This window comes from Falco biarmicus, chromosome 3 (assembly GCF_023638135.1).
Source record: "Falco biarmicus isolate bFalBia1 chromosome 3, bFalBia1.pri, whole genome shotgun sequence".
NCBI classification, from domain to species: Eukaryota; Metazoa; Chordata; class Aves; order Falconiformes; family Falconidae; genus Falco; species Falco biarmicus.
In genome coordinates this window covers 41,526,686-41,535,513 of record NC_079290.1, presented here as the reverse complement: position 1 = coordinate 41,535,513, position 8,828 = coordinate 41,526,686, and positions in this window count along the sequence as shown.

Below are 8,828 nucleotides of genomic sequence, written 5' to 3'. Positions count from 1 at the left end.
CATTTGTTGCATTCAAGGTGCAAATGTCCTTGAAAGAGAAAAATAAAGAGAGCATAAAGGTGATATTTTGGGAGCAAACTGCAACTACATATGTCCATGCTTTCCAGGAACTTGCAGTTGGTTTTTTTTTTTTTTCCTCAGTAGTGGCTGCAGCTCATCTTGTTCTTTTAAGAAAACTAGACCCATCCCAGCCGGAGTTTCCCCTCAAACAGCCTCCCCACCCTCCCCCATCATTAAGGAACCATAATTCAAGCTTAAATACTTCAGAAAGAAATTAATTTTCCTGCAGCAAAGGAAGACTGATGCACAAACATCGGGCAACCTAATTTTAGATCATTCAGACAATACGCTGGATCCTTACACACATTTGTTTAAGGCTATTTATAGCCCTCCAGACGGTGCTGGAAGTGTAGTCATCTGTTGTGGAGCTATTCCGTGGTACTCGGGTTTGGGGGGGAGGGAGGAGGCAATCAAGAGCCCGATTGTTCTGGGGAACGCAGGTATGGAGGTGTTAGATGAAATGTTCATTTGCAGTCTGAACGGAGATCAAAAGGTTCAGCCGCTTAGCAGCTCTGCTGCTGCCAAGAACCGTAGGGGCACTGTAGAACTTGGAAGTCCCAAACCACAGCAAATTACAGGCCCAGATACAACTGCTGCTCATAGCTGCAGGCACAGAAAAGGGACCATGTGCCAGAGCGGGCTAAAAAACCCTGAAAAAGTTCTCAATCCTCTGGGGACAATCTGGAGCAGTATAAATGGCTATACTGTACCTCAGAGCCTGAGTGTTGAAGTCAGCAGCTCCCTCACAGGCATGTGACTTCCAGAACAAAGTTCTTCTTTTTGTTGTAGGCACTTACATTGGCTCTCCACAGGGCTGGGTTATCAGGAGGCCTCACAAATCCCAGGCCCTCTTCAGTTCCTTTTTTTAGTTAATTAAAAAAAAAACCACATACCCCCCCCAAAAAAACCCCTCCAAAATTCCCAAATCAAATACAAATATCAACATATCTTCTGGTTTCAGATGAATTTTAACAATGCATCTAAGGCAAGATTTCCAAAGCACGCATCCAGTGGCTGGACTGTAATTCGGTCTCAGTTCCCCACAGTTTGCTTCGGACCCTCAGCTCCAGCTCTGCTGCTGTAAGACAAGAACATATTGCTTCTCCAGTTCTCCTCATCTGATCCATGGATAATCTTTTATCGCATTTAGATGCAAGTCCTGGGGGCGTTAGCTATTCTAGAGCAGACATGCTATTTTAACTGATAGTGTCATTCAGATAACCAGATCAAAGGACTCAGAGTTGAAAGTATGGAAAATCCAAAGCACTACAGCACAGCATCTTGTTTTCCTCACTGTGTGTCTTGAGCAGGAAAATCTGCTTTTGAAGTTACTGGTGATTTTTGTCAGCCTTCCCCATGAAGCTGAATCACCTGGCCACGCAGAACCCAACACGTTACCGTTTTTCTTTAAAGCACCAACTGCAAGGCACAGCAGATAAAACACATTTGTAGGTCACAGATCCTTAAGTCAGTGTCCTAGTATCTGTGTGAGCTAAATATGATCCACTATTTAAAGAGAAACAGGTAGAAAGTGTAAAATTACTAGTTCAAGGTTCACAAAAAGACAGATAGATTCAGAAACAGAACTTTTAACTTGTCAGGGTTTTCAAGTTAACATCTCAACCACACTATGCAGCAACTCAGTTTGATATCAGATCTAAATCAGTCTGTAGAATTATTAGCAGGCAGATGTTGGGGCGATCAAACCATACTGCTCTGAACTCCAAAAGATAGCTCCTCACTGGGAGAGAACAACTTTGCATTTTATGAAGTTATCATGGACGAAGATAATCAACTAATAAAATGGGGAAAGGACAAAACGGACAAGCATAACTTATAAGGTAACTCTATCTTGAAGATTTTTGTTTCTAAAAATTATGTCTTGTGATTAGTTATGACCCTTTAAGAACTAGCTGACCTCCAGTGAAAGAAATCCAAGCTATTCCCAGCAACGAGGGCAGGCCAGCAGTGCTCCTGCCAAAGGGGGTTAATTTGTTACGCTGCCTTTTTTCAAGACCTCATGATCCCAGACCTTTGAAACATTGCAAAACTAAGGTATTATGGCCAGTTTAGGCCATAGGCTCGCGTACAAATGCTACTGTTGAAAAGCATTTTCCTGAATCATTTGAAAAATGCTTTAGTGGCACCAGCAAGAACAGAGAACCACCACTGCGCAAGCACTGCGATACAGGCAAAACCAACAGGCTACGAGAGAGCGAGCACGGCCAAGGAAGACCAGGGTGCGTTCAAGATAAAGCCTTTGGCTTCCAGGTTGGCAAGCTACTGCTTGTTCTCCTTGTGAGGAACTATTGTGTCACTGATCAAGGTCCTAAAAGGAATATCTCAGTATCTCACCATTCTAGGAATATAGTTACACAACTCAACAAACACATGCAGCAAAACCAGCTAAGGTGAAGTGAAAAATGCTGTTCAGGATTAAAAAAATAATAATAAAAAAATCAGATCTAGAAGTAAATGAACTCTTGGGAACTACTTCCCAATAAACTTAACATATAAGCCCAAAGATGACACATTTAGGCGATCTAGAAAAGGTACCAAAAAAGATAGCACAGAATCAGATGTACAGAACAGTTTCTGCACAAGAAAACACTTAAATAAACTGGGAACCCTCAGGCTTGAAACAGACAGGTCTATAAAATCATGTGTAGTACAAGAGAGATGAAGAGAGAATGATTATTCACCATTTGAGACTCACACAAGGAAATCATCAGGCTTAAAACACAAGCCAAAGGAAATACTTTTTCCAAACAAGGCATAGTTAAATTGTGTAACTTATTGAGTGTTGTGGATGCCAAGTATTTCAATGGGTTCAAGGGATTATACAAATGCATGTAGAATACTTCCATTGGTGGCTATAAAAAAAAATATATAAATTTTTCATGCAACCAGATGCTTCAGAAGTCCCTAAGCTGCTGACTGCCAGAAACTGGGTGGATGAAACAGGACAACACTTCTCTGTCTCACGTCCCTTCCCTAAAGGGCCCATGGAGGCAAGGGCCATGGAAGCACATAGTCTTCTGGGTTTGTCCAGGACAGCAACTCTTTGCAAAGGAGCCTTACAGCTGTGGAGACAAAAAGTCTGCCATGCTCTGCTGTAAGAGGAACCTTCAGGGTTAACCAGTTTATCTCAGCCTTCACTGCAGCTCATTCTCATGACTTCACTGACTTTTGGGGCAGAGAAGGGGAAGAGAGGAGAGTGAGAGAGCAGGGAGAGAGGGTCAAGAGAACCAGGACACCATTCATGTCACTTCTAGAAACTACACCAACATTTCCTTCACCTTCTAAAAAATATTCCTTTAGAAAGCTTTTGAGAGTTTTCTTGACAGCACAGTCAGTTTACAATGTCTGAGTTTTTTTTTTATGGCATGCTATGAACAAAATTTAAATACCATTGCCAAGAATTAGAATGATTTACGTCATTCTCTCCAGGGTGGGGCATACTCTATCCTCTATTCAAGTTAGAGGCTTCTAATACCCTCCATGCTGCTGAACTGTGTTCCATCTCTATAAATTAAAAGGTTTCCATTTGAAATCTAAGTTCCTGAAGCAAGGCAGGCTTGGTGGTGGGGAAATGGGGGTATGTACTGAAGTCCTGAGGGAATCAACTGCTTCCAGCACAACCACAGCTCCTGGCTCCTGCTGCATTCCTGCAGGTCTCAGTGCAGGCGTTCCTCCCAAAAGCAACAGCCAGAGCAAGAGGATGGTGCTCGACATTGTGCCTCCTCAGTGTAAGCACTGCAAGTCTCACGACTTGTTTTCAAATGTGCTTCCATAGACGTGGAGCCACACACATTGACTTTCTGCACACTGGCTGTCTCGGAGGTCAGCGTAGCAATGCTGAGCTGGTGATCAGGCCAGTCAGACACTGAACCTGTCACCAGCAATTTAATAAATTACAAATCAAAGTACATTCACAGCTCATAACGTGATTCAGCTAGTTTGCCATCTCTTACCAGGACTACCCAAATCCAGATGTTCAGGAAAATTTTGCCCAGACTCCACCAAAGTCCCAGGACATTCCTGAAGGAGAGCCATATTTCTTATTATTCTTCCAGAGCCAGATTACCCTGCACTGCAACGCTTTCTGGCAGCCAAGGCAATCCTACCGGGGCCCAGAACGGCTAAAGCCAGTGCACAATGGTTTTTGTGGGCAGACTAGGGTAAAACCCCAAAGACAACAACAAAAATTAGTGCACCACACACTGTTTTCCAGTGTCACCCCCAAACTCTTTCTTCTATATAAAAGGGGGTATAAGCTAAAGAAACAAGATGTTTCCTTATTATTGAAGACAAAATCTATAATCTGCAAATTTTGATTTGTATTTTTTGAGAAGCTGCTTTAATTGCTGCAGGCAAAAGTTTTCGCGTGGCTCCTGCAGCACCCAAAGGGAGATGTCCATAAGCAACACTCCCACAAAATATGGCTCTCCCATCGGCAGATAAAAGCTGAAATTTCTTTTCAGTGCAGTAAACAATTGTATAAGCTACTATAACAGTTACTTTGTTTTGAAAGCATCAAAAATTGGTGGAAATAGAGAGAGTAGGTTTTCTTTACATCCCCCAAGGATTAAGAAAAGAAATTGGCATCTGCCACAGCACTGTGTACTTGCCTACAAAGCTGAACGCAGCCAGCAGATGTAATCTGAGGCTTACTCTGCATTCTCAACCCTGTTTTTAATCTAAGTCGTTGCACTTTTGGGTTAAGATAAAGCTTTAATACTGGAGGTCTACATCCTGCTCCCTCAAACAGAAGTGAGGGAGTAGCTTCTGGCTGACTAAGGACATCTTCCGAGCCCTCCAGAACGTAACATCAGTTATATCACGTCACCACCAAGATCCAAAACTACAAGGAGCCATGCCCAATTTAAGTCAATGCTCGGTTTTCCGAGTTACAGCAGATATGCTACGTAAAAAGGAACAAGTAAATTTTGCTGAAAGTGCGGCAAACCCACGACCCTCTAGAGCTATTTTTGCTGGCTACCAGAGACCCGAATTCACACACAGCTGGCACAGGCTGCGGTGGCCTCTAGCGGCTGTTCTTCCCTCATCCCAAAGCTTGGTTTACCAGATTGCATCTGCTCCACCTCCCCTCAGTATTTGCGAGATCATTCTGAAAGTGGCAGTAGGGCGAGATTAAGATTTTGAGAGATGCACAAGGGAAAGGTAAGGCAGAACTTGTTACAATCAACCTAGATGCTATTTGTGTATCAGTATCTGCCTGTCCTCACCAGCTACGGTTTAGTCACCTGGCAGGTATACCCATGAGTAACATAGCTCTGGTTCTTAAAATTAAGAGTGTTCTCCATTGGCTTTCTAACACAATTTCTTTTTAAGATACAGTTTAAACTACATTGTCTAACAACAAAGCCAAGAACCAGATGCATCTTCATGGAAGACTAATATTCACGTAACATTTTCTTTCAATTAATTTGAGGATTTACAAGTTAAGAATGCAGGTTTTGAGAATGATTAAGTAGTTCAATCATTCTTCACAAGCAACAATCTGATGTTATCTTGAGGTGAACTGGATACAGAGATCCTGGGATCTGCAGTCAACCCCTCCACCAGGTAGCAAATCAAACCCACAGGAAGGCAAAATTAACGGCAAAAGTTTCCTACAGTCTTTCCCTAACTGGAGTAGCAGACCTCAGTTCCCTGCCGCCTTGCTAGATCACCAGTGGATCAATGTAGAGCTTCAGTTTCAGACTGGATGAAATTTTTCTCTTCCCCATCAGTGAAGCTGAAGTCTACAAAGGCTTTGAAAGTTGCTTGGCTGAAAAGAGTGGAAACACTTTAATTTCAATCATAAGCTCGCAGGCCACATCAGACATGGCCCAGTGCAGGTTTTGGTGTTCTCCAAGTTTGCGGTTACCCTCTCAAGCTTGGAAGCACTGCTTAAAGGATACAAAACACTGCACAAGCATTACAGCAAACAAGCCCCACCTTGTCGAGAGGAAGGACCAATACAGTTTTCTCAAGTTGACAAAAGGTGAGAAAATCAAGTCTTGAATTCCTGATAATTTCATGCAAGCTCCAGCTCCAGCCTGAATTAGCAGCCCAAGCAGATTTCCCAGCTCTGTGTTCACTGGTTCAAGCCAACATCCCCAGACAGAACACCGTATCTGTCTTTGACCAGTAACTCTCTGCTACTGATGCTGCTGGACTGTAAGCAAGGCCAGATGCAATTCATATGCCTCTATTTTGTAACAGATTATTCAAGCACAGTTTTAATTTGATACTCTTTATTACGATATCCAGGAAAACAATAACAAGGCAATTGCTTATTACAGCTTCCACAGATTGGGGATCCAGACCTTATTGTCCTGGGTGCACACACATGCGCACACACACACACACACACAAAAGACAACCCTTGCCACAAAGAACTTACAATCTAAATAAACAAAACAAAGATAATGATTAATCAAGAAACAAAGAGAAGGATTCACCTTCGTGAGAACACAAGACAATTTTGGTTTGGCTTCTAGGCTGGAGTTCAAGAGTTGAAATTCCTACCCTGTTACAGTACTCTTATCACCTTGGGCTGAATTTTTATCTGTTAATTACAATACAAGATACATTCTTCAACATTTATAACCGATGTAAGGAGACACAAAGCTCAAGTTCTAGACTAATTTGTCAAGTGCTACACAGCAAAACTAGTCCAGAGATTCACAGATCTTAAGTGCCAAGTTTCCTAAATGAGAGAGGCAGCAAAAGTGAATTGCAATATCGAAACCAAAACCATCCAGGAATACCCATTTCTGCTAGACCAGTCATGACTTACCAATATATTTTTCTCCACTTCAGTATATCAAATTGCCTAACACTCTTGTGTGTAGAATGAAGTAGTAACTGTGTTGTGCTGCATGACAATGCCTGACCTTTAATGTTAACCACAATAAATAAGAAAAAATGAATACTGAAACGCTATCAAATTATAAAGCTACACTTTAGCTACTCTGTTTCTGCAAAAAGATTCAAATACAAAAAGAAGAAAAAGGAGTTCTCATTTCTGGCACTCGCATCACGTATTTGCCATCCTTGAGCTTGATAAAAATAAAGTATTTGCAGAAACCTAAAATAAAAGTGACAGGACACACAGAAAGAGATCAAGAGCTAGTGTATTGGATTCAAAACTAGGTAGTAAGTTTGGTTGTTTTTTTTTTAAAATAAACCTCAAATAAGAGTTGTTGCCTTTTGTCTTGTCAACATCAAAAAACTTCTCTAAAAGGCAGAAGGAAGCCTACAGCAGCTGCCGCCCAGCACTCCTCACCCATCGTTCCCAGAAGGGGAACTGACAGTTACAGATGCTAATAGCAGTTCTGTTTCACCTGCAAAGGCACTTGCTATCTGGATGCGAGCTATATCCCAACACTACACTGCAATACAAGCTGCATCATAATGTATTCGTCCTAAAGAGTTTCAGCTCCCGTTAAGTGGGTTCTGATGACACCCAATATACTGATGCGCTTATTTCTTTCATGTCTGATTCAGAAACACTCCGGCACTGCTTCTATTTTAGTTCTGAAGAGCATGCCAAACTCCTTAACGTGTACAGAACTAGGCTTATCAAATCCTTAACGGAGTAGTTCAGGAGCAATGAGAAAAGAGGATACCCACCACACATCCACAACAACCTACAGTATAAAACCACCCCCAAAAAACCAAAAAACCAAGCATGGGCTATACCAGTACTCCAAAGATAATCCACAGCTAACAATGTGAGAAATTAAAGATGAACAGACAATAACTAATGTCAGTTCTTTGAAGAGTCTCATTCTTTTTAAAGGATCTCCTTACTTTTCCCCAAGCCTTAATTCTGTAGGACTTTCCCACACCCTGTGCAAGAAGTAACCCAAGTATTTGTGTAACAAGGTGACTATTACTACAGGCTCCAGGCATTAAACCACAGCCCCCTGGCACACTGTAGCTCTGTATGGAAGCTCCCACCGGCCTGTAAACATTACATGTATCACGACATTTTCTACTTAAGCATTAAAGTCCCTTCAATGCTGACATTTTCCACAGAGCACAATGAGGACAGCAGTGACCAACACTGCATAGGGAGCCTATTGAAGCTGCCAGTCCCCATCTTCTACAACGCCGGCCCAAAGGGCTGAGTCACAAATGGAACCAAACCCAAGTATGACCTAGGCATCAGCTGGCGAACTTCTTGAAAACAGGGAAACAAAGCAAAAGAAACCAAACAACGCTCCCCTCCATGTACCCAGACAGGCATACAGTGCAATTCTTGCAAAGCTCCAAGACCTGCTTCAACATAGAGGGTTCATGTGGAGGAAAAAATTCCCCACCAAAAAAGCTGTAGGTTCCTGGCTGTTCATGAAAGTAATCTTGTTTTTTTGATCCAAGAGAAACCAGAACTTCTATTTCTATGCCACCAGTATCATCTTGCAATGCTTGGAAACTCCAAAACTATGACAGATAAAAGATATCTCAGTACAGTAAAACACACCGAGTATCTCCCCCTCCTCCACAGTATCAGAGAAAAATCCATTAATGCTTTGGCATGTAGGAGCTACCAGAGACCAGCTCCCTTCTGGCACTGATGACCACAGCCCTTCAATGAGATCTCCCAAATCAATACTGAAATCTAGTGTAATTTTCAAATACGCAGTTGAAAGAGGTAGCTGCCTCAGAGCTTGATTCACCTTTTCCCTGCATCTTTTCTTGCCTATACACCAATACTTGAGTACCTCCAGGATGACTATCAGGCAACCAATGCA